We start from the raw sequence: 20543 nt of genomic DNA, 5'->3' as shown, positions 1-20543 counted from the left end.
GAAGTGGGTATTCACCCACGAAAGCTCATGCTCCAATATGTCTGTTAGTCTATAAGGTGCCACAGGAATCTTTGCTCCTTAAGATCTGTTTCTTTATCTGGTGGTGATGGGCACTATCGGGACAGGAGCGTCATCCTAACCGCCCAACCCCACCTTAGTTCAGTGTGACAGGTTTGGGAGGTGAGGATGTGACCGTTCGCTTCCCAGCATATGGCTGCCCCTGCTACTTAGCCAAAGGCCTTAGCCTACGAACAAGGGCTCAGACTCTCCTAGGGAGAGAAGGCCCAGACACAGGCAGACTGGGATTTTGGTTCTTTGCTTTATACCCCTGTCACTGGGTAAGTGATAAAAATACACCTAAGTTCTTAAAGTCTAGGCCTGTATAGGCAGCCTGAATATCTCTATTCTAACAGCCATCGGTCCCTGTGGAAAAATGATCTATTCAGGGTTGTTCCTAGACATTTTGGTTCCCTACACAGCACCCCCGTCCCCCAGCCCGAGCTGGCAGAGCGAAGCAGGCTGGGGCCAGGTCACTCCACTTCCTGCCGCCCGGTAATTGCAGGGCAGGCCCGACCCCACACTCACGGGGCAGCGGGAAGTGGCGTGATCCCGCCCCAGACTGCTGCACTCTGCCATCAGCCTTGGAACTTGGGGGGGGTGGGTGGAAATGCCCCCCAGCACTCACCAGTGGCATGGCTGGGAGCTGGTGGAGCAGAGCAGGCTGGGGCCAGGTCGTTCCACTTCCCTCCGCCCAGTGAGTGCAGGGTGCACCTGATCCCTCCTGCAGTCCACTGGGATGTAGCTCAGGGGAAGGGGTGGAGTGGGGGGGGGAATGGAGTGGAGCAGGGGTGGGAAGAGGTGGCATGGGGCAGAGCAGGGGTGGGGGCTTTGTGGAAGAGGTGGAGCAGGGGCAGCTTTCCTGGCTGGCTCAGACAGCTGGGGGATCGGGCTGGCTGCTGGAGCAGTACGGAGCTGCGTAGGGCACCGGGAAAAATGGGGCAATTTGGTGCCTCCACATCCCTTAACCGGGCAGTGTCCCTGTAGTGTGTGCTGTCTTCATAGGTCCTTTCTCAGTCTTTCTCACCCTCTTGTCTTGAGTCTCCTGTGTTTCTGCTTTCAAACACAGACTAACTCTGGCTGTTCATGAGAGGGGAGGACCATGCCTATGTGTGGCCAGCAGACAGCGACAAAGACCCCCAGCCAGCCTGCTCCCTGCCATGCCAAACACCCACTGCAGGCCACCCTCAGACCAGCATGCGGGGCGGCTGCTGATGCTCTGTGGCCAACATCAGGAGATGGTAGGAAGGCAGGGCCAGCCCCCTGGTGTGGCCTCTGTCTGTTCCCACTCAAGGTGCTCACTTTTGCAGTGGGGCAGGAGATTTTACCCCAAGAGGCTTTTCCCCAGCTGGCGAGAAGCAGAGAAACACCCAGGATCCGAAGGTGCTACTTAACAAACCCCCTCAAGCACAGGGACAGGCGCACATTTGGAAGAGGGAAACTGCTCTACACACTAGCCCGGGCAGCCGCCCATTTTCTTTGCCAAGTCAGGAAGGGCAAAGGCTAGACTGGAAGCACCTGGGGCTCCTGCCCCAGCCTTTGTGACGCCCAACCCCCAACTCCTTCCTGGGGCTCTAGCTGAAGCCAGAGTATTGGCCTGAGCAGCCAAGAAGAGGTTCCAGCCCTGAAGGGAGCAGGACTTTCAGCACAATGGTAAAAGGGCACAAGCACAACTACGAAGGGACTCAACCCCTCAATCGCCTGATCTGAAGTCAGATGCCTTATCCATTAGGCCATGTGGTCACATGAGAAAAGGCTCTCCAGGCATTTCTTTGGAAAAGACAGACACTGATGCACCCGACAAAGTGGGGATTCACCCACGAAAGCTCATGCTTCAGTACGTCTGTCAGTCTATAAGGTGCCACACGATTCTTTGCTGATTTTGCAGACACTGTGTTTCTCAGGTCAGCTACTGAGGGGGGCCGAGACTCTCTGAGCACAAGAAGTGGAGTTCCCAGTGAGATGTGAGACTTAATTCTCTGGAGCCGGGTGCAGGGCTTTGGCAGGGACGCTCAGGCATGCGGGATTGTGGTGCAGCGGACGGACCAGCTGTCTAGGTGAGGAGATTTAATCTCACGGAAGAGGAGGAGGAGGAATCCTGCTGATAGGCAGTGGCCAGGGCCGGTGCAACCACTAGGCGAACTAGTCAGACGCCTATGGTGCCAAGTGGTTGGGGGAACCAAAAAGTGCACTCAGGGGAGGCAGTGGAGTGGAGGTGAGCTGGGGCAGGGGACTGGCGGGGGTGCAGGGAGAGGGCTGTCTGCAGCAAGTAACGGAGGGGTGTGTGTGCAGGGGAACCACTCCCTGCCCAGCTCACCTCTGCTCCGTCTTCTACCCTGAGCACGCCGCCCCCACTCTAATTCTCCTCCCCTCCCAGGCTTGCCGCACTAAACAGCTGATTGGCACAGCAAGCCTGGGAGTCGGGAGAAGTGGAGCAGTGCTGGAGTGCTCAGGGCAGAAGGTGGAGTGGAGGTGAGCTGGGGTGGGGAGCTGCTGCAGCGGGGGCTGCCCAGCTTTTCCCCATGGCCCCGGCCCCTGCTCCGCCCCAGCCTCCCCCCGCCTACATTCACTGTATGGTAAGTGGAGTGACCCAGCCCCAGCCTGGTCCACTCCTCTGGCTCCCAGCCACACTGCCGGCGAGTGCTGTGGGGTGGTTTCCTCCCTCCCCTCAAGCTTAGGAGCCAGGAAAGCAGAGCAGGCTGGGGCCCCAGGCCTCCATGGGGGGAAGCAGAAGGGGGCTGGCCTCAGGCCACCGTGGGACCAGGGGGGCTGGCTACTTCTTGTGGGAAGTGGAGTGACCCAGCCCCAGGCTGCTCTGCTCCCCTAGCTCCCAGGCTTGTGTTGGTGTTGGCTGGATTTGTGCGGGTGATTGTGTATATTAGCAATTGTGTGTGTGTGGCTGGATTCATGCATGTGTTTGTTTGCAGTTGCGTGTATGTGCATACTCTGCTGCCCTCTGCCGATGCGACAACTGTTCGTCCGTATGTTACAGCCCCCATACTGTCGACCCTGATGGTGATTTCCCCATCTTACAATGTCTGGTTGGCCTGACCCTTCTCTCCTCTGCAGAGTGTGGCAGGGGCTGCAGCTCACCCCCTGTGGGGCAGGAGTGCCAAGGTGTGGGGTGCTGGGCTCCAATGCACCTGGAGAGCAGCTCAGGTGAGGCGGGGCAGGGTGTGTGGTGTCCGTTCTGTGTTGCCTGGTGCTGGGCCGTTGCACAATCCCCAGCCACGCCACACAGCGTGCCCCGAGAAGGAGTGGGGGGCCAAGCAGATGATCCAGCATGAGGGGATCATTCTCATTCGTAGCTGTCCAGCTGTGTGGGGCAGGAGGTCCTTGTATTTGGAGCAGTGGGAATGAACTGTGTGCAGTTGTGTCTCTGAGCACAATTGTGAATATTATGGTGTGTGGGAGGGGGTGATTGTGAGTGAGGCTGGTAGTGTGATTGTTTCTCTCTTTGGGGGTTGGGCTAGCATGTCCCTCTGGGTGTGTTGTGTGTGAATGTTCTTGGGATTGTGTGAGTCCCTTTGTGTGTGTGTGTGTGTCACTTGCTACAAAGTACAAAATCCTGCAAAGCCATTTCTTACTGGTTAGCCCAGCAACACACTGATACAAACAGTGTCACAGACTCACACACACACACGCACAGAGCAGGGCTCAGCCCCTCCAGCAGAGAGCAGCAGGGACACATACGTCTCCCCTGGCCCAGCTTGGACAATTTCTCATCATGACTCGGCAGTGCTGGTGCCCCCACAAGGGGTGGGCAGTGACCGGGCAGGGGGGGCAGATGTGCTGGATCTGTAAAAGCAGCAAAGAATCCTGTGGCACCTTATAGACCAACAGACGATTTGGAGCATGAGCTTTTGTGGGTGAATCCCCACTTCGTTGGCTAGATTCAGAAGGAAGCACTTTGGGAAAATCAGTCAAGGCTCTTAGCAGAGCGGGGACACGGACCCAATGACCCCTGGTACCACCCTGGGAGGGCAGTGGGGTTTAGTGGTCAGAGCAGGGAGGGGGCTGGGCACCAGGACCCCTAGGTTCTATCCTTGGCTCTGGAAGTGGAAGGGGTCTAGAGCAGGGGGACTAGGATACAGGACTCCTGGGATCCATAGAGGAGACTGTTTTTCCCTGTGCTTCCCTCCCTAAAGAGCCCAGCCCAGCCCCCTAGTGCAGACTGAGCAGGAGTGGGGGGAGTTGTTCTCCCATTTTGGAGTTATGATTCATACCCTTCCCCCAGGGACTGTGACATCACAGAATCTGCCCCCCCAACACAGAGAAAACTAGTGGGGTTAGGAGGGTTCTAGCTGCAGACGTCCCTTGTCATTGCAAGAAGCCCCCAAACCTACTTGCACCCACAAAACACCCTCTCAGGGTATACGCCTCCTGCTAGGACAGGACCTCTTGCTCCCACCCCTTCTCTTATCACCACAAGCTGCTCCCAGCCAAGCACCACACCCCATTAACACACCTTTTGTCAGTACATAGCTCAGTGGCAATCACTGCCCCGAAGTGACTCCGGTGCAGGCACTCACCACATGAACTCCCCACACCGGATTCTGTCCACACACAGAGAATTCTCTCTGCCCGGCTCCTTCGGTTCTTCTCGCTGCTCCCTGTACTGCCTCCAGACATTGCTCATCTGCATAACCCCGCCCATGGACACGTGACACCTTCTGTCCTGCTGTTTTCAAGTGAGTGAGTTGCCCTTGGGGAGTGAGCAGGTCACAGCACGTCACAGCCCCAGCGCACGTCACAGCCCCAGCCAGGGCCGGCTCCAGGCACCAGCTCAGCAAGCAGGTGCTTGGGGCGGCCAAGGGGAAGGGGCGGCACGTTGGGCTCTTTGGCAGCAATTTGGAGGCGGGTCCCTCGGTCCCTCTCGGAGGGAAGGACCTGCCACCGAGTTGCCGCTGAAGAAAAAGGCAGCGCAGTGGAGCTGCCGTCGATTGCGATCGTGGGTTCTTTTTTTTTCCCTGCCACCTGGGGCGGTAAAAACCCATTAGCCAGCCCTGATCACAGTACACGTCACAGCCCCAACACACGTCATGGCACGTCACAGCCTGGGGCAGGGAGATATTGGGGGAGGGGATGGGGGAGAATGGGGGAGGAGACCCGTAGGGGTAGGGGATATTGGGGTCAGGAGGAGAGGAGAGGGGGTTGGCAGAGACCCAGGTTAGGGTGCAGGGAAAATGGTGTGGAGTGGAGGGAGCTGGGGGACAGAAGAGACATGTGTGGAGTGGTGAAATGTTGGTCCAGGGAAACTGAGTCACTCCCAGGACATGCTGTGCAGGGGGAAGCACAGGGGCAGAGAGAGAGACCCAGCCCCACAGAGCCCAAGAGGATATTGGGGGCAGGGGAGGGGATGGAGGGATGAGAGACCCAGAGCCATAGACCTCCCCTGGCTCCCAAGCTTTGGGGGGAGGGGGGAACTGCCCCACAGCACTCGCCAGTGGCGTGGCTGGGAATCAGGGGAGTGGACCAGGCTGGGGCTGGGTCACTTCACTTACCATGCAGTGAGTGCAGGGCAGGGGGGTGGGTCAGGGGCGGAGCAGGGACGGGAGCCATGAGGAAGAGCCATTCAGCGCCTCCTGCAGCAGCTCCCAACCCCAGCTCACCTCCACTCTGCCTTCTCCCCTGAGCACGCCAGAGCTGCTCCACTTCTCTCGCCTCCCAGGCTTGCGATGCCAATCAGCAGTTTAGTGCAGCAGGCCTAGGAGGGGAGGAGAATTAGAGCGGGGGCGGCGTGCTCAGGGGAGAAGACGGAGCAGAGGTGAGCTGGGACAGGGAGCAGTTCCCCTGCACGCCCCTGCCCCCATTACTTGCTGCAGGCAGCCCTCCCCCCAGCCCCCTGCCCCAGCTCACCTCCACTCCACAGCCTCCCCTGAGTGCGCTTTTTGGTGCCCCCAACCACTTGGCACCATAGGCGGCCGACTAGTTCACCTAGCGGTTGCACAGGCCCTAGACACTGCCTGTCAGCAGGATTTCTCCTCCTCCTCAGTGAGACTAAATCTCTGCACCTAGACAGCCGGTCCATCTGCTGCACCACAATCCCTCATGCCTGAGACTCCCTGCCAAAGCCCTGCACTTGGCTCCAGATAATTTAAGTCTCACATCTCACTGGGAACTCCACTTATTGTGCCCAGAGAGTCTCGGCCCCCCTCAGTAACTGACCTGAGAAACACAGTTTCTGCATAAGCAGCAAAGAGTCGTGTGGCACCTTATAGACTGACAGACGTACTGGAGCATGAGCTTTCGTTGGTGAATCCCCACTGTGTCGGATGTCTCAGTGTCTGTCTTTTCCAAAGAAGTGCCGGGAGGGCCTTTTCTTATGTGGCCTAATGGATAAGGCTTCTTACATCAGATCAAGCGATTGCAGGTTCAAGTCCCTTCATGGTTGTGCTGGTGCACTTTTACCTTCGTGCTGAAAGTCCTGCTCCCTTCAGGGCTGGAACCTCTTCTTGGCTGCTCAGGCCAATGCTCTGCCTTCAGCTAGAGCCCTAGGAAGGAGTTGGGGGATGGGTGTCACAAAGGCGGTGGCAGGAGCCCCTGTTGCTTCCAGTCTAGCCTTTGCCCTTCCTGACTTGGCAAAGAAAATGGGCGGCTGCCCGGGCTAGCATGTGGAGCAGTTTCCCTCTTCCAAATGTTCACCTGTCCCTGTGCTTGAGGGGGCTTGGTGAATAGCACCTTGGGAGTCTGGGAGTTTCTCTGCTTCTCACCAGCTGGGGAAAAGCCTTTTGGGGTAAAATCTCCTGCCCCATGGCAAAAGTGAGCACCTTGAGTGGAAACAGTAAGAGGCCCCACTGGGGGGGCTGGCCCTGCTTTCCTACCATCTTCGATAATGGCCACAGAGCATCAGTAGTCGCCCCGCATGCTGGTCTGCAGGTGGCCTTCAGGGATGTTTGGCATGGCAGGGAGCAGACTGGCTGAGTGTTTTGGTGCCTGTCTGAAGGCCACACAGAGGCATGGTCCTGCTCTCCTCCTGCTCTGACCTTGGTTGTTGTGTGGCTTTTAAGCCTTTCCTTGGAGCCGTCAGCACCAGCCGCCTCTGCTCTAGGTGCCCAGAGGAGGAGAGGTGTGCTGGGCTCCAGCCTGGGAAGCCTGGCCCTGGCACTCCTTCCTTGAAATGCCATGTGGGCAAGAGGAAGAGTTGAAGCTACAGGGACCAAAGTTGTGGACGTCAGGTGAAGCAGCAAGAAACCCAACCATCAGGTCAACCCGCAGGAATCTCTAGCCAGACTGTAAAGTTCTAGGACCCCACCCTATAGCGGCCAGCTGGACCAAAGACCTATCTCCAGTGGGCATCAGTGATCCAGGAGGAGGAGGAAAAAAACCTCACTGAAGTTCACACAGGTAGAGGGTAACCATACACATTGAGCTCCAAGGCTTTGCAGCAAACCACAATATCGCCAGGAGATCCTACTGAGATTTGAACTCAAACTCGAGGATTCAAAGTCCTGAGTGCTGCCTCTTACACCATAGAGCCTGCTGCTAGAGTCTGCTTCTAGACCCCTGTGTCTCTCAGCTGACTGGTTTGCACTCTGCACTTATTGCTTCCCACCAGCGGCTTCCTCTCGCAGGACACTCTCTCCTCCTCCAGTGACAGTTGTCCTGCACTATGGGATCCGTGGGTCCTGCCCTGAGTCCCCACATCCCCCTGCTTGGTCTCCATTCCCTGCAGGCTGCACAAATGTCAGGGGAGGCAGCTCCTCCCTTCACTCGGAGCTCCCCCTCATATTGGCCAGCTGCAGCCTCATCTCCTGGAACTCGGACAGCTGTCACTTGATCCGGTTGTACAGTCACAGGATGACTGGCTCCCCAGCCTGGATGCTCTTGTGGAAATCCCACAGGCAACACTGCAGAACTTGGCACCATTAGTCTCTTTGATATTGCGGTGTTTGCCTGACCGCTGGAACAAAGCCGCCAACTCCTCCCTCACCGACTCCCGTCAATCCCTCTGGTTGCCATAGAACCCTCTGATGCTTTCCCGTTCTGCCAACAACACCGGGACTCACCCCCCTGCTCCTTTATCTTGCAAGCTCTGGATGTTCAGCTTCCAATATCCTCTGCCCGGGGTCGGTTACAGGGGCAGCTCCAGGCACCAGCGCAGCAAGCTCGTTCCTGGGATGGCAAGCTGTGGGGAATGGCCTGCCGGTCACTGTGAGGGTGGCAGTCAGGCTGCCTTCAGCAGCATGCCTGCAGGAGGTCCTCTGGTAATGCGGATTAGGTGACATGCCTGCAGGAGGTCCTCTGGTAATGCGGATTAGGTGACATGCTTGCAGGAGGTCCTCTGGTAATGCGGATTAGGTGGCATGCCTGGGGGAGCTCTGCCAGTCCCGTGGTTCAGTGGCAATTTGGCAGCGGGTACACCGAAGGTGCAGGACCGGTAGACCTCCTGTAGGCATGCCACCGAATCCGCGTTACCAGAGGACCTCCCGCAGGCATGCCATCGAAGGCTGCCTGAATGCCGTGCTTGGAGTGGCAAAATACATAGAGCCGCCCCTGGTCAGGGAATTGTCCACACTGAGCACATGGTGAAAGTAGCGTGATCCGAACAGTCCATAGGCACCACCCTGCACTAGGCTGTCGACGTGCTCTCCTTCGCGTAAATCCGGTCAGTGCGACTCCTGGCCCGTCCCCGCAGAAAGGTGAACCCCCTCTGGGGCTGGTGTGAGCTCCTCCGACCTCACTACAGACCTGCGCCAAGTAGTGCTCAGTGTAAAAATGTTTCCTCTGACAGTCAGGAAAACAGGACCAGCGGTCCTCAGGCCAGCTGACACAATTCAAATCCCCCCAACACCAAACAGTCCAGAGGAAAGGAGCCAGTTCCTTCCACTGATCTTTCCATTCATGTCTTAACTGGGGACCATACACACTAATATAGCTGCAACCAGTGCTGCAGAGCACAAAGCCCACCAGTAATGCTCTCCCTGGTCGGAGCTCCAGCCCCTTCTGTACTCACACCGCGAATGTGAAGAACAAGACTCCAACCCCATCATTCTTCCCTGGCCTGGAGGACCAGAGAGATGGGCCTTCTTGCAATCACCCTCTGCCCATCAATCTACCCTAAACTCATGAATGTGCATTTTCCCAACACCCACCATGTCCAAGTCCAGCTTCTCTAAGGCACTGAACATCAAGCGCCTCCTCCTGGGCCCCCAAATCCCTTCCACCTTTCACACAGCTGTTTTCACAGATGAAAGGTAGAGGGGAAAAAAGAGGTTCTCCTTGTGCACAGATTTTGAGAGCTTTTCCTCCTGATCAGCAAGTGGATTAAGCACATCTTCAGGGGGGTTTGGCATGGCAGGGAGCAGGCTGGCCGGGTGTCTTTGTGGCTGTCTGCTGGCTACGCATAGGCATGGTCCTCCCCTCCTCTGGCCGTGACCTCAGTTGCTCTGTAGATTTGAAGCCTTTCCTTGGAGCTGTCAGCACCAGCCACCTCTGCTCTAGGTGCCCAGAGGAGGAGAGGTGTGCTGGGCTCCAGCCTGGGGCTCTTCCTCCCTCCTGCCTAGCCCTGACTATCAAGCCTGGCCCTGGCCCTGGCCCTGGCCCTCCTTTATTCAAGCACCATGTAGGCAAGATGAAAAGTGTGGCAGGAAGCACAAGGGCCAAACTTTTGGGCCCCATGTGAAGCAGCAAGAATCCCAATCACCAGATCAAACCACAGGACTGCAGGCATCAGCAACCAGGGTAGCAAGTTCTAGAGTCCCAACCAATTTTGGCCACCACAACCCAAAACCCAGCCCTAGTGGGCAAGTCACCCAGCAGGAGGGGAAAGATCTGCTCTTGTACAGCTGGAAACAAGGAAGTTGAGCACTGTGAGTCCAGGGCTTTACCACAAGCCAACACAAGGTCCCACTAAGATTTGAACTCAAAATGAATGACTCAAAGTCCTGAGCATTGCCCATTACACCATGAAACCAGCTTGAGCTGCTTTCTCCACACAATGGTGACCCTCACGGGGCTGGCTCATGTAAGGGACTGTTGGCCCCTTACTAAAACTTAGTGGGGTTTTGGTTGGCTAGTTCCCAGTCCCAACTGATGGGGGAAGGGCCAATGGGAAATCAGGACCCAGAGACTGACAGTTCCCAGGGACAATGGGGAGAGGCCAAAGCTCCAAGTTAGCTGGACTGACAAGCCAGACAGTGTAATGAGAGAGTCACCAGGCCAGGGGGTCCCATCATCTGTGTGAGCTGGAACTGCCTGGGCCAGAGCGGGGTGGAGCTAAGGAGAGAGCAGGAGCCCGAGAAGAGCCAGGGAGCAGAGCTGCACCAGCCAGGGAGAACCAGAGCAGATCTGTGCTGGGAGCCGAGCCGCAGCAGCACGAGCCATAGAAGCTGCCCAGGGAGCAGATCTGTGCTAGGAGAAGAGCTGCAGCAAGTGGAGCCAGAGGAGCAGCCCAGGGAGCTGGAGGCAGAGCCGCAGCAGCACTGGGGCTGGAGGTGGGTGCAGTGAGCAGTGTGGGAGAGCGAGGGGGACCCTAGGCAGAAGGCCCAGTGCAAGGAGATGCCACCCATCAAGAGATCCCCTACATGGGGGCTGACACTGGGAGCAAGGGGCCTGTCACCTAGAGCATGTGGCCACTGCCAGAGCAAGTGTCCAGCCTGTGGTGTCCCTGCAGCACAGCCAGGGCCTGCGAAGGAGGCCTGGGACATGTGAGGGAGAGACTGTGACCTGCCCTGACCCTCCAGAGACGCTGGTTGTGATCTCCCTGCACCAGAGAACAGGGTAACATGTTTTCCTTTAATCTTTCCTTATGTTTTACATTGATTGCTGGGTAATAAATGATGTTTGCTTGAAGCACATGCAGTGAGGAGTGTGTCAGGGAAGTGCCCAGAGTGGAGACACTGTAGTCCTGGTCAAGTGATCATGACAATATTGGGGGTCAAACAGTGATGAGCTGCCAAAATCTTAACAACCGGCTCTCTATAAATATTTCTAATTTAAGGAGGGGGAGCGGGGGAGGGACTGGGGCGGAGGGAGACATACTTGTGGGGCAAGGGGCCCCTACAGGGGCTGGGGAAAATTGCCTCCCCCCAACAGCCCTGGAGCTTGCAGCCCACCAACACACACCCCCGCCCGCTTACCTTGCCTGCAGCTCAAAGCAGCAGGACGACTCAGAAGCTCAGCTGAGCCGCCCAGCTGGTGCTGGTGACTGGTCACACTGCAGCTGGTGGGAAACAGGGGAACCTCAGCCTCCCCAGCTGGGAATCCTGAGAATAACAGGATGGTCCAGCCTGCAAACTGGAGTTCTTTGCCCATCCCCTGGTCCTTTAACAACCGGTTCTCCACGGAGGTCTAATTTTAGCAAGCAGTTCTTGGGAACTGGTGGGAACCGACTCCAGCTCCCTACTGGGCTCAAACCCCCCAGGAATCCTGGGCCCAGCCTTGTTGGGGTTGTGAGGACTCTGCCACGCATGAGAGTAGAAAGAGCCTCCTGAGGGTCAGGCAGGCCTCTGGGTAAAGGGGTGGGGGCTCAGGTCCTTTCTCTGGCCAATTGCACCAGAGTCATGTATAAATGAGGGAAGTTCCCCACAATAGCCAGATCTGAACTACCTGTACATTTGTACTCTGTCCCTTTTCCCCTTATCTCTGCTGCTCCCCCTCTGAGCTTTCTCAGCACCTGGCCCCACAGCACTTCCTGCCAGCCACAGAGTGCTTGTTCTAGGCCTGCTTCTGTGGATGTGGCCTCTCTCCTGATTCCTAAGGAAAGGAACCTTTCCAGGAAATGGCCATGAATTCTGGGAATCTGCATGTGGCTGGTGGACAGCACCAGGAATCATTTGGCTCCTGGCACACAAGGCCACTTAAAAGCTGGATGCTCAGACACGGTCTTGTACCGTGGGCCCTCAGATTAAAAGCCTGACGCTCTACCAACTGAGCTACCTAGGCCTGTTGAGACCATCTTTACCGTTCACTACAAGAGCGAACAGGTAGGCAAAAAAGAGGCAAAAAAAGTCCCCTGAACCACTCCTCTTTTTCTGCACATCCACTGCCTTTCAGCAGGATTCCTCCTGTGCCTCAGTATGACTAAATCTCCACACCTAGACAGTCAGTCTGTCCACTGCACCCCAAACCCCCATGCCTGAGCCTCCCTGCCAAAGCCCCCCACCTGGGTCCATAGAATTAAGTCTCACATGTCACTGGGAACTCTACTTCTTGTGCCCAGAGAGTCTTGGCCTCCCTCACTAGATGACCTGAGAAACACGTCTTCCTTTTCCAAAGAAGTGCTTGAAGTTGTTTTTCTTGTGTTATCATGTGGCCTAATGGATAAGGCATCTGAGTGTAGATCAGAAGATTGAGGGGATAAGTCCTTTGGTGATTGTGTTTATGCAGTTTTACTGTTGTGCTGAACATCCTGCTCCTTTCAGGGCTGGAACCTCTTCTTGGCCGCTCAGGCCAATGCTCTGGCTTCAGCTAGAGCCCCAGGAAGGAGTTGGGGGGTGAGTGTCACAAAGGCTGGACATGAGCCCCAGGTGCTTCCAGTCTAGCCTTTGCCCTTCCTGACTTGCCAAAGAAAGTGGGCAGCTACCCGGGCTAGCGTGTGCACCTGTCCCTATGCTGGGGGGTACTTGCTACATAGCGTCTTTGGAGCCTGGGTGTTTCTCTGCTTCTCACCAGCTCAGGAAAAGCCTCTTGGGGTAAAATCTCCTACCCCACTGCAAAAGTGAGCACCTTGAGTGGGACTAGTCAGAGGCCCCACCATGAGGGCTGTCCCTGCTTTCCTACCATCTTGTAATGTTGGCCACAGAGCATCAGCAGCCGCCCTGCATGCTGGTGATCTTCAGTGGGTGTTTGGCATGGCAGGGAGCAGCCTGGCTGGGTGTTTTTGTGCCTGTCTGAAGGCCACACATAGGCATGGTCCTGCCCTCCTCTAGCCCTGACCTCAGCTGCTCTGTGGCTTTTAAGCCTTCACTTGGAGCTGTCAGCACCAGCTGCCTCTGCTCTAGGTGCCCAGAGGAGGAGAGGTGTGCTGGGTCCCTATTACAGATGCCCCTTCCCTGGTACTGCCCTTGCTCAGCTGCACAGAGGAGCTTCCATCCCCAGTCCCTGCCCAGCAGCCCTCTGGCACCATTCCTGAGGGCTGCCCTGCCTCACTTTCTTCCCACCATGTTGGGAAAGACAGTTCTCATCATTAAAGGTTAATAATATTCTGGGGCAGCTAGGGGCAGAAGCCTGTTCTGTGTTTTCCTACTGCAGATCCCAAGCTCAGGAACTCACCTTGGGTCCAGGCACTGCTGTGCTCCCAGAAAACAAGCCACCCCTGCACAGAGAGGGATGACAGGGCCTGCTAAAGCCCTGGATTAAACTAGGGACCTTTAGAGCTTCAGTCTAACGCTCTCCCAACGGAGCTACTTTGGCACCTGCATGATAGCATTTTGGCCTGTTGCTTCTCTGTCTGGGATGTTTTTGTCAGCAGTTGCAGACAAAAGACAGGAAAACAAATGGCTGCTCCACACCCCCACCGGAGGAACCCGATGCCATTAGCTGTGGTGAGTGGCTGTTGGCTGACAGGGCCTGTCCCTGAGGAGCTGGATCAGCAGCTGCTGCCTTCCCCTTGGCTCCAGGCTGTGGGAAATGCTCATTGCCCGGCTGCATGGGCGGATGCTGCTCTGTGCTCTGGAGAGTGTCTGTGTTGCTCTGTCAACCCCCCGTCTTCATTGAGCCAGTCTGGTAAGGTCCCAAGTGCCCCCTCCGGCCTGGCAGCTGAGAGTCTGTGCAGACATCAACCCCCCTGCCAGCCCCACAGGCAGCAGCAGCGCCAGCACCCCCAGGACCACAGGGGCACTCAATGAACTTCCTGTGGGAAAATGGCTCCTTGTTGTCCAGCTGCTAGAGTGAGAGTCAGGAGAGAGCAGTGTCTGGCTCACCTTGGGGGAGAGAAGAGACCTGATGAATGCGGATCTCCCTCTGTCTCCCCCGCAATGCTGGTCAGTTTTATTGTTACTGTGATAAGTCAGTGCTTCCCTTCAGGACCGGCCCTCGAGGGGTCTGGGATAAATCCCCCCTTTCCTCCCCAGGCCCTGCCCCCAATCCACCACTTCTCCCAAGCCCCCACCGCTGTCCCATTTCTTTCCATCCTGCACCTTCCTGCCCCATTCCTCTCCCTCCCCCACCGCTTCCCATCCCTGCTCTTCCCCATCCCCGCCCAGTGCCTCCTGCACCCCACTGAACAGCTGATCACTGGCAAGTGAGAGGCACTGAAGGGGAAGAGGAGGAGCTTGTTGCAAGGCCTGTAGTTGGGGGAGCTGGCTGCCAGTGAGTGCTGAGCACCTATTTTTTCTTTAATTTGTCCATGGTTTCGGTCTCCCATCCAACACATTCATTTTAGCAGATTGCCAATAGCAGGCAGGAGGCCATTAACAAATGCACTAGGCAGGGCGCCCTGTCCATTTGTATCTGGTTGCTATATACCAGAATGTTGCAGAAAAATGTCAGTTAGCCGGGTGCGATAGTCGCCCAGGTTTTCTCACTGTCGTTGCTTACAGCCATTTATGGCCGTCCAGTTGGTTTTAGGAGTCCATACCCGAGGGATGGCTTCAAATAGATTTTTAGCTCGTTCCTTACACTTTTTTCGGTATTCAGCAGTAGGACCAGTGTCTGGCAAAGTAGAGTGGCGGTCAGCAGCAAGCCAATCTGCTGCTGTGAGCCATTTTTCATGCTCACTCGGGGCTGTTACAAGTAGCTTGCACAGCTGCAGGAGGTCTGCCTCAGAGAGTTCATAGGTATCACACACTAACAAAACTTCCTCTGCAAATTTAGTAGGATCTTCTCGGGGCTTTGGAAAGCCTTTTACAATTGAAAGGAGCTCAGTGCGAGTCCAGGGTTTATAGCTCCAAGTGGGACTCCCATCCTGGCCCCCAGTATGCAGGATTCGGAGGGGAGCCTGAATATTTTTAAGGCCCAAGCGTGAGCTTTTACGAGGCAGAGTGAATCCAGAGGAATGGGCCTCGGCAGTACCGGATGATCCGGACGGGTCTGAACTGGAGATTTCTGGGAATTGTTCCTGAGCTGGGAAATCTGGTGACTGTTGTTCCTGAGCTGGGGGCATGGGTGGCCGTCTATTGATTCAACGCAAGGCTGCCAGGCCAATTAATGCGTCTTCTTCATCCTCGTCCCAGGAATCTAGCAAGGGGTTTTCTTCGTCTTTCCCCACCTCGAGACAGGAGTATGAAGCGGGGTCTGCTTGGAGAACAGGGTAAAGGGGAGCGCTTGGTCTAGTGGTGGGAGAGGAGGTTTCCAATAAAGCTTTTAACTTATCATTTGAATCTCTGAGAGAGGCGAGTTTCGATTCTGTCCATCTACGATTTGCCTCTTCCCACCATTGCATGAAACAGTTGACCTCTCCTTTTGCCAATTTAGTTTTAGATTGGCCGAGTTTGTCTTTTAAGACATCTACTCGATCCTTGTCCCAAGATCCTAACAGTGGCCACTGAGTTTTGGGATCTCCCTGAGTTAGCCTAGACCATTTTTCCAGAAACTTACAGGAGTCCAGACCCTTCCTAAAATACATAAAATGAGCCAGAGTTCCTTTAGGGAACTGCCCTGGCTTAGATGTCTGGTTACCCATACAGGAGGACTTCAGACACCAATCACACAAGAAGGAAATTAGGGTTTGTCAGAGCGATGCCCAGTGCAAGACACAAAAGGAGCCCACAGGCTACTGCCTCAATCGCCCTTGCTTTCACACTAAGGGTTTTACCCAAGGTGCGGTGCGGCTGCAATTGTGCAGATTTCACTCACTCAGACTGCGGGGACAGGAACCCCTTGGTCGGCCAATCCCCAGACAGAGACGGCACCCAGACTCAAACACTCCACAGGGAGGACGGATAGACACAGAGACAGGACAGTCCTCAGTCCAGACAAAACACAGAAATAATTACCTGACCAGATTCCTGATGTCAGATCCCGGGATCCCTACCAGAACAGAGTGGGAACCAACAGGTTCGATGACGTAGACATCACTGTGGTTGTGCGCCTTTCCGCTCTAGTGGAGGACCACTCAGGCCAAATGCCCAGGTGCTGGCTGCCACAGTCATCCTACAAAAACGGTCAGGAATCACACAGCCCCAGTGAAGACGGTTGCCATCTCGGTGGAACCTCCAAATTGTCAAGTTAGAATCAGGACTCACAATTTGTCAGACCACTCTGTTTATTAGTGCAGCGCTCCACCATTAACATTCAGAATATGTGAGTGGCCATGCAAGACCCAAACAGTCTTATTTATACAGATAAAACAGTGGGAATTGGACAAAGGGACAAAGAAAGCAAAACAGTAAAATTCACCTGGGGCACAGCATGCATATCCTACTTCCTTACTAACTCTTATCCATCTAAGGCTAATACTTCACCAATTGCCCTTAAACAGTGCAATTGTTCTATGTTAATGTCTGTATTCCTGACACCTGGATTGCAGCATTCCAACAATTTTGCTTAAAGGTACAGACAACATTTCTTTAATCCTTTCTATTTTCACAATGTAATTCATTCTACTTTCACATCTTAAAGGTGTTTGGTTGGCAGCCCTGGTTCCCAGGTCTCTCCTGAGGGAAGAAAGTTTCTGTGCAAAATACTGAAACTTTTAACAGAGAGGAGGGAAAGGCGATGGCCACATGATGCGGCCAGTGTGTATGACAACATGGTTCTTTTATATGGGATGACTCTGAACATTGACTGATCTCCACTCCCTTGGATTTGAAGAGATATTTTGTTGTGCACTTAGAAACCTATAAAGGCTGAAGCAATTTGTGGATGGTGACACTACGATTGAAGGGTTTTTTAATGTTGTAGAAATTGTTAAAACACTTACCTTAAACTGGAACTGCCTGTTATTAAAGGCTGGTTTCCCCACATTAGTTCCATAAGCTCTGCTAGAAACACCCTGGGTTCTCTCCTGCCTCGGTGGGAACAAGAGGGAATCGTCCCCTGCTGCCCTTGGCTCCAGACTGATATTTCTGGGGAGGGGACGTGGAATTGATTTGTTTGCTGTTGAGAAGGGAGCTGGGCCAGTTCTCAGGGAACCAGAACTCCCAGCATCTTCCCAGCCCAACCCAGGCTGCTGCCCTGTCCCAGCCTGTTCCCCGGGGCCTCTGCATGTCTGACTCTAACGCAGGCTGGGAGCAGCAGCTGAGGCAGAGGACAGCCTGGGCCGGGCAGATCGAAGGAGATTAACAAGCAAAAAAGGTAAAATGGCAGTGGGGTATTACCTTGGACTCAATGGCATTTCTCCATTGATCTGTCTGCTTTGGGGCAGGGACAATAACACGTCCTGCTGCATTCATTATTTCAAAATGCAGTTTAGGATTTTCATTCTCACACATGGTGCGCAAAGCAAGACTCGATCTTTGGCGTAAACTAAACAAGCTGCTCACAGATTCTGGCAGCCACAATGAGCATTTGGGTGAGAGCTCAGATCTGCCCCTGTCCCAGAGGGAGAGTGTCATCTGTGTGGGGACTGGACCACTGACCTACCCGCTCCTAATTCCCAAACTTTCAGTAACTCTATTATCATTGACTGTGAGTGTTATTTAAACCATAAGAAAAACCACACTGGGCTAGACCAAAGGCCCATCTATCGCTGAATCCTGTCTTCTGACAGTAGCCAAAAACAGGTGCCCCAACAACCAGTCAACAAGGCACCACTGGGAGTTGAACCCAGGATCTCCTGTTTACGAAACAGATGCTTTAGCCAACTAAGCCATGATGCCTGCGGGTGATTAAAGCCCTCTATCTGCTCACACCTGACTCCCTGCCATCGTCACCAGGGCCTGACAACCTTTGTTTGTGTTTGGATTCTGCAAAGCAGAGAAGGCCGTTAAAAAAGCTAATGCAGTTTTAGGATGCATTAGGCGAGGTATTTCCAGCAAAGATAAGGAGGTGTTAGTACCGTTATATAAGGCGCTGGTGAGACCCCATCTGGAACACTGTGTGCAGTTCTGGTCTCCCATGTTTAAGAAGGATGAATTCAAACTGGAACAGGTTCAGAGACGGGCTACTAGGATGATCCGAGGAATGGAAAACCTGCCTTATGAAAGGAGACTCAAATAGCTTGGCTTGTTTACTCTAGCCAAAAGAAGGCTGAGGGGGGATATGCTTGCTCTTTATAAATATATCAGAGGGATTAATATTAGGGAGGGAGAGGAATTATTTAAGCTTAGTACCAATGTAGACACAAGAACAAATGGGTATAAACTGGACACTAGGAAGTTTAGACTTGAAATTAGACGAAGGTTTCTAACCATTAGAGGAGTGAAGTTCCGGAACAGCCTTCCAAGGGGAGTACTGGGGGCAAAAGACATATCTGGCTTTAAGATTAAGCTTGATAAGTTTATGGAAGGATGGTATGATCGGAGAGCCTAATGTTGGCAATTGATCTTTGATTATCGCCAGATAAGTATGCCCAGTGGTTGGTGATGGGATGTTGGATGGGATGGGATCTGAGTTACTGCAGAGAATTCTTTCCTGAGTGCTGGCTGGTGAGTCTTGCCCACATGCTCAGGGTTTAGCTGATCGCCATATTTGGGGTCGGGAGGGAATTTTCCTCCAGGGCAGATTGGCAGAGGCCCTGGAGGTTTTTCGCCTTCCCCTGCAGCGTGGGGCATGGGTCACTTGCTGGTGGATTCTCTGCAGCTTGAGGTTTTCAGACCACAATTTGAAGACTTCAGTAACTCAGGCATAGGTTAGGGGTTTGTTATAGAAGTGGATGGATAGGGTTCTGTGGCCTCCTTTGTGCAGGGGGTCGGACTAGATGATCACATTGGTCCCTTCTGACCCTAGAATCTATGAATCTAGGAGCAGGTGACGTTTTCCTTACAAGTTGTGTGTGAGTGAATCTTTGGCCAGGTCTGCACTACAAAGTTGTTTCAGCAGAATTATACTGCTCAGGTGTGTAAAAAACACACAAGGCTACCTCGGTTGGCAGCTTGTGGCTGGTGTACATGCTCTAATAGCACATCTGGTGACAAAACTGCCCTGTTTTGCTGACAAAATAAAACAACTTCGATGAGAGGTCTAGAGCTTTTTGCAGCAAACTTAAAGTGACAGAGTAGACGCTGCTGTTCATTATATCACCATAACTGGACTCCTCCAGTATCCCACAATGCCCACCGTGGACTCGCCTGCCCTGCATTCCTGCTACAGAGCCATGGGCCCCTCCCCTTTCATTGCTCTGGGAAGTTCTGACAGCTGAGCCTGCTGCTCTGCTCTGGCAGCCAGGAGCAAATCACTGCCGTGGATGCTGCTCTCTCCCGCACCGCGAACACAGAGCAGATGGCGGGAACTTCCTCACAGTGTGAGGGGGCCACGGGCATCCGAACTGTGACATGCCCAGGACATCCCTTCCCTCGAGGAGGCTCTTACCTTCTAAACAGGGATGGCTGTTTTCTAGTAAAATCAGGAAAAGGGAAGGAGAAAACTCAAAAGAGGTTCCTCCTGGCGCTCACGTCCGTGAACCCGAATACTCTCTCAGTCCTCAAAGAGAGACCTCGAGAAGGAGACTTGCTGAAGCAAAGCCACAGGGGTCTCTGAGGTTTCCCTGGCCCCTTGCTCCTGTCCTGCCTGCCTGATGTCAGCATCTCTCTGTGATGTCACCACCTCCCCACCACCTTTGATCAATAGTCTGAAGTCCTGCAAAAGGCCTTTGTGATGTCACTGCCACACCCCTCCCTTGCTGTGCTAATGTCCTGCCCCTGGCCAGGCACTGTCGAGGTTTGAGCTACTCCCTGTGGATCACCCCACTCAAGGAGCGTTCCTTCTACGCAGCAAGCCGGCTAGACAGTAAAACATCAGATGCTGCTCCCAATGCTACACTCAGTTTTTCAGAAATTAGTCGACTTTATGTCCTGAAGAGACCATTAGAGCATCTAATCTGACCTCCTGCATATCACAGGCCTCCTGTATGACACAAGAGCTACTTTGGGGGCAAACACATTCCAGAAAGGCATCTAATCTTCACTGAATGACATCAGGAGATGGCGAATCCACCACTTTCCTTGGTAGCTTGTTCCTGTGATGAATCATCCTCGCTGTTGATTATTTGTGCCTTATGTGTAATATGAATGTCTCTCTTTTCGCCTTCCAGCTATTGGGTCTTGTTATGCTTTTCTCTGATAGATTAAAGAGTCCTTTAATAGCCAATATTTTCTCTCCATTAAGGCACTTCAATGAAGCCACCTTTCAATCTTCTTTTGATAAGCTAAACAGGTCGAGCTCTTTCAATAGCTCACTAGAAGGCATTTTTCTCCAGCCCTCAGAACATTTGGTGGCTCTTTGCTACCCCAGCTCCAATTTCACAACATCTTTTTCAAATGAGGACATCAAAACTGGAGGCAGTATTCCAATATCAGTCTCAATGATGTCATGTCACCTCCTGTGACGTTATTGACATAATCTGTAACTCTATAGATCACCGTTGCGACCACTGTTCTGTATTTGCAGTTAATATTGTAGAAAGGTTGTCGTGTAAGGGGTCTATGGAGAGGTTCTGATTGGCT

At 54.0% G+C, this 20543-nt stretch overlaps 1 protein-coding gene and 2 non-coding genes across 3 annotated transcripts in view; 1 reads left to right on the top strand and 2 right to left on the bottom strand.

Annotated features, from left to right (window-relative positions):
- LOC127040990 (zinc finger protein 3-like) overlaps nt 1-20543 on the top strand; it is a 107095-nt gene that overhangs the window by 59393 nt on the left and 27159 nt on the right. The window lies entirely within an intron of this gene.
- On the bottom strand, nt 11871-11943 carry TRNAK-UUU (transfer RNA lysine (anticodon UUU)). Its single transcript has one exon. It is a non-coding gene; the product is annotated as a tRNA-Lys (tRNA).
- Nucleotides 17686-17759, bottom strand: TRNAT-CGU (transfer RNA threonine (anticodon CGU)). The gene has a single exon. It is a non-coding gene; the product is annotated as a tRNA-Thr (tRNA).

This window comes from Gopherus flavomarginatus, assembly GCF_025201925.1.
Source record: "Gopherus flavomarginatus isolate rGopFla2 chromosome 13 unlocalized genomic scaffold, rGopFla2.mat.asm SUPER_13_unloc_1, whole genome shotgun sequence".
NCBI classification, from domain to species: domain Eukaryota; kingdom Metazoa; phylum Chordata; order Testudines; family Testudinidae; genus Gopherus; species Gopherus flavomarginatus.
This window is presented reverse-complemented; position numbering and strand designations above follow the sequence as displayed.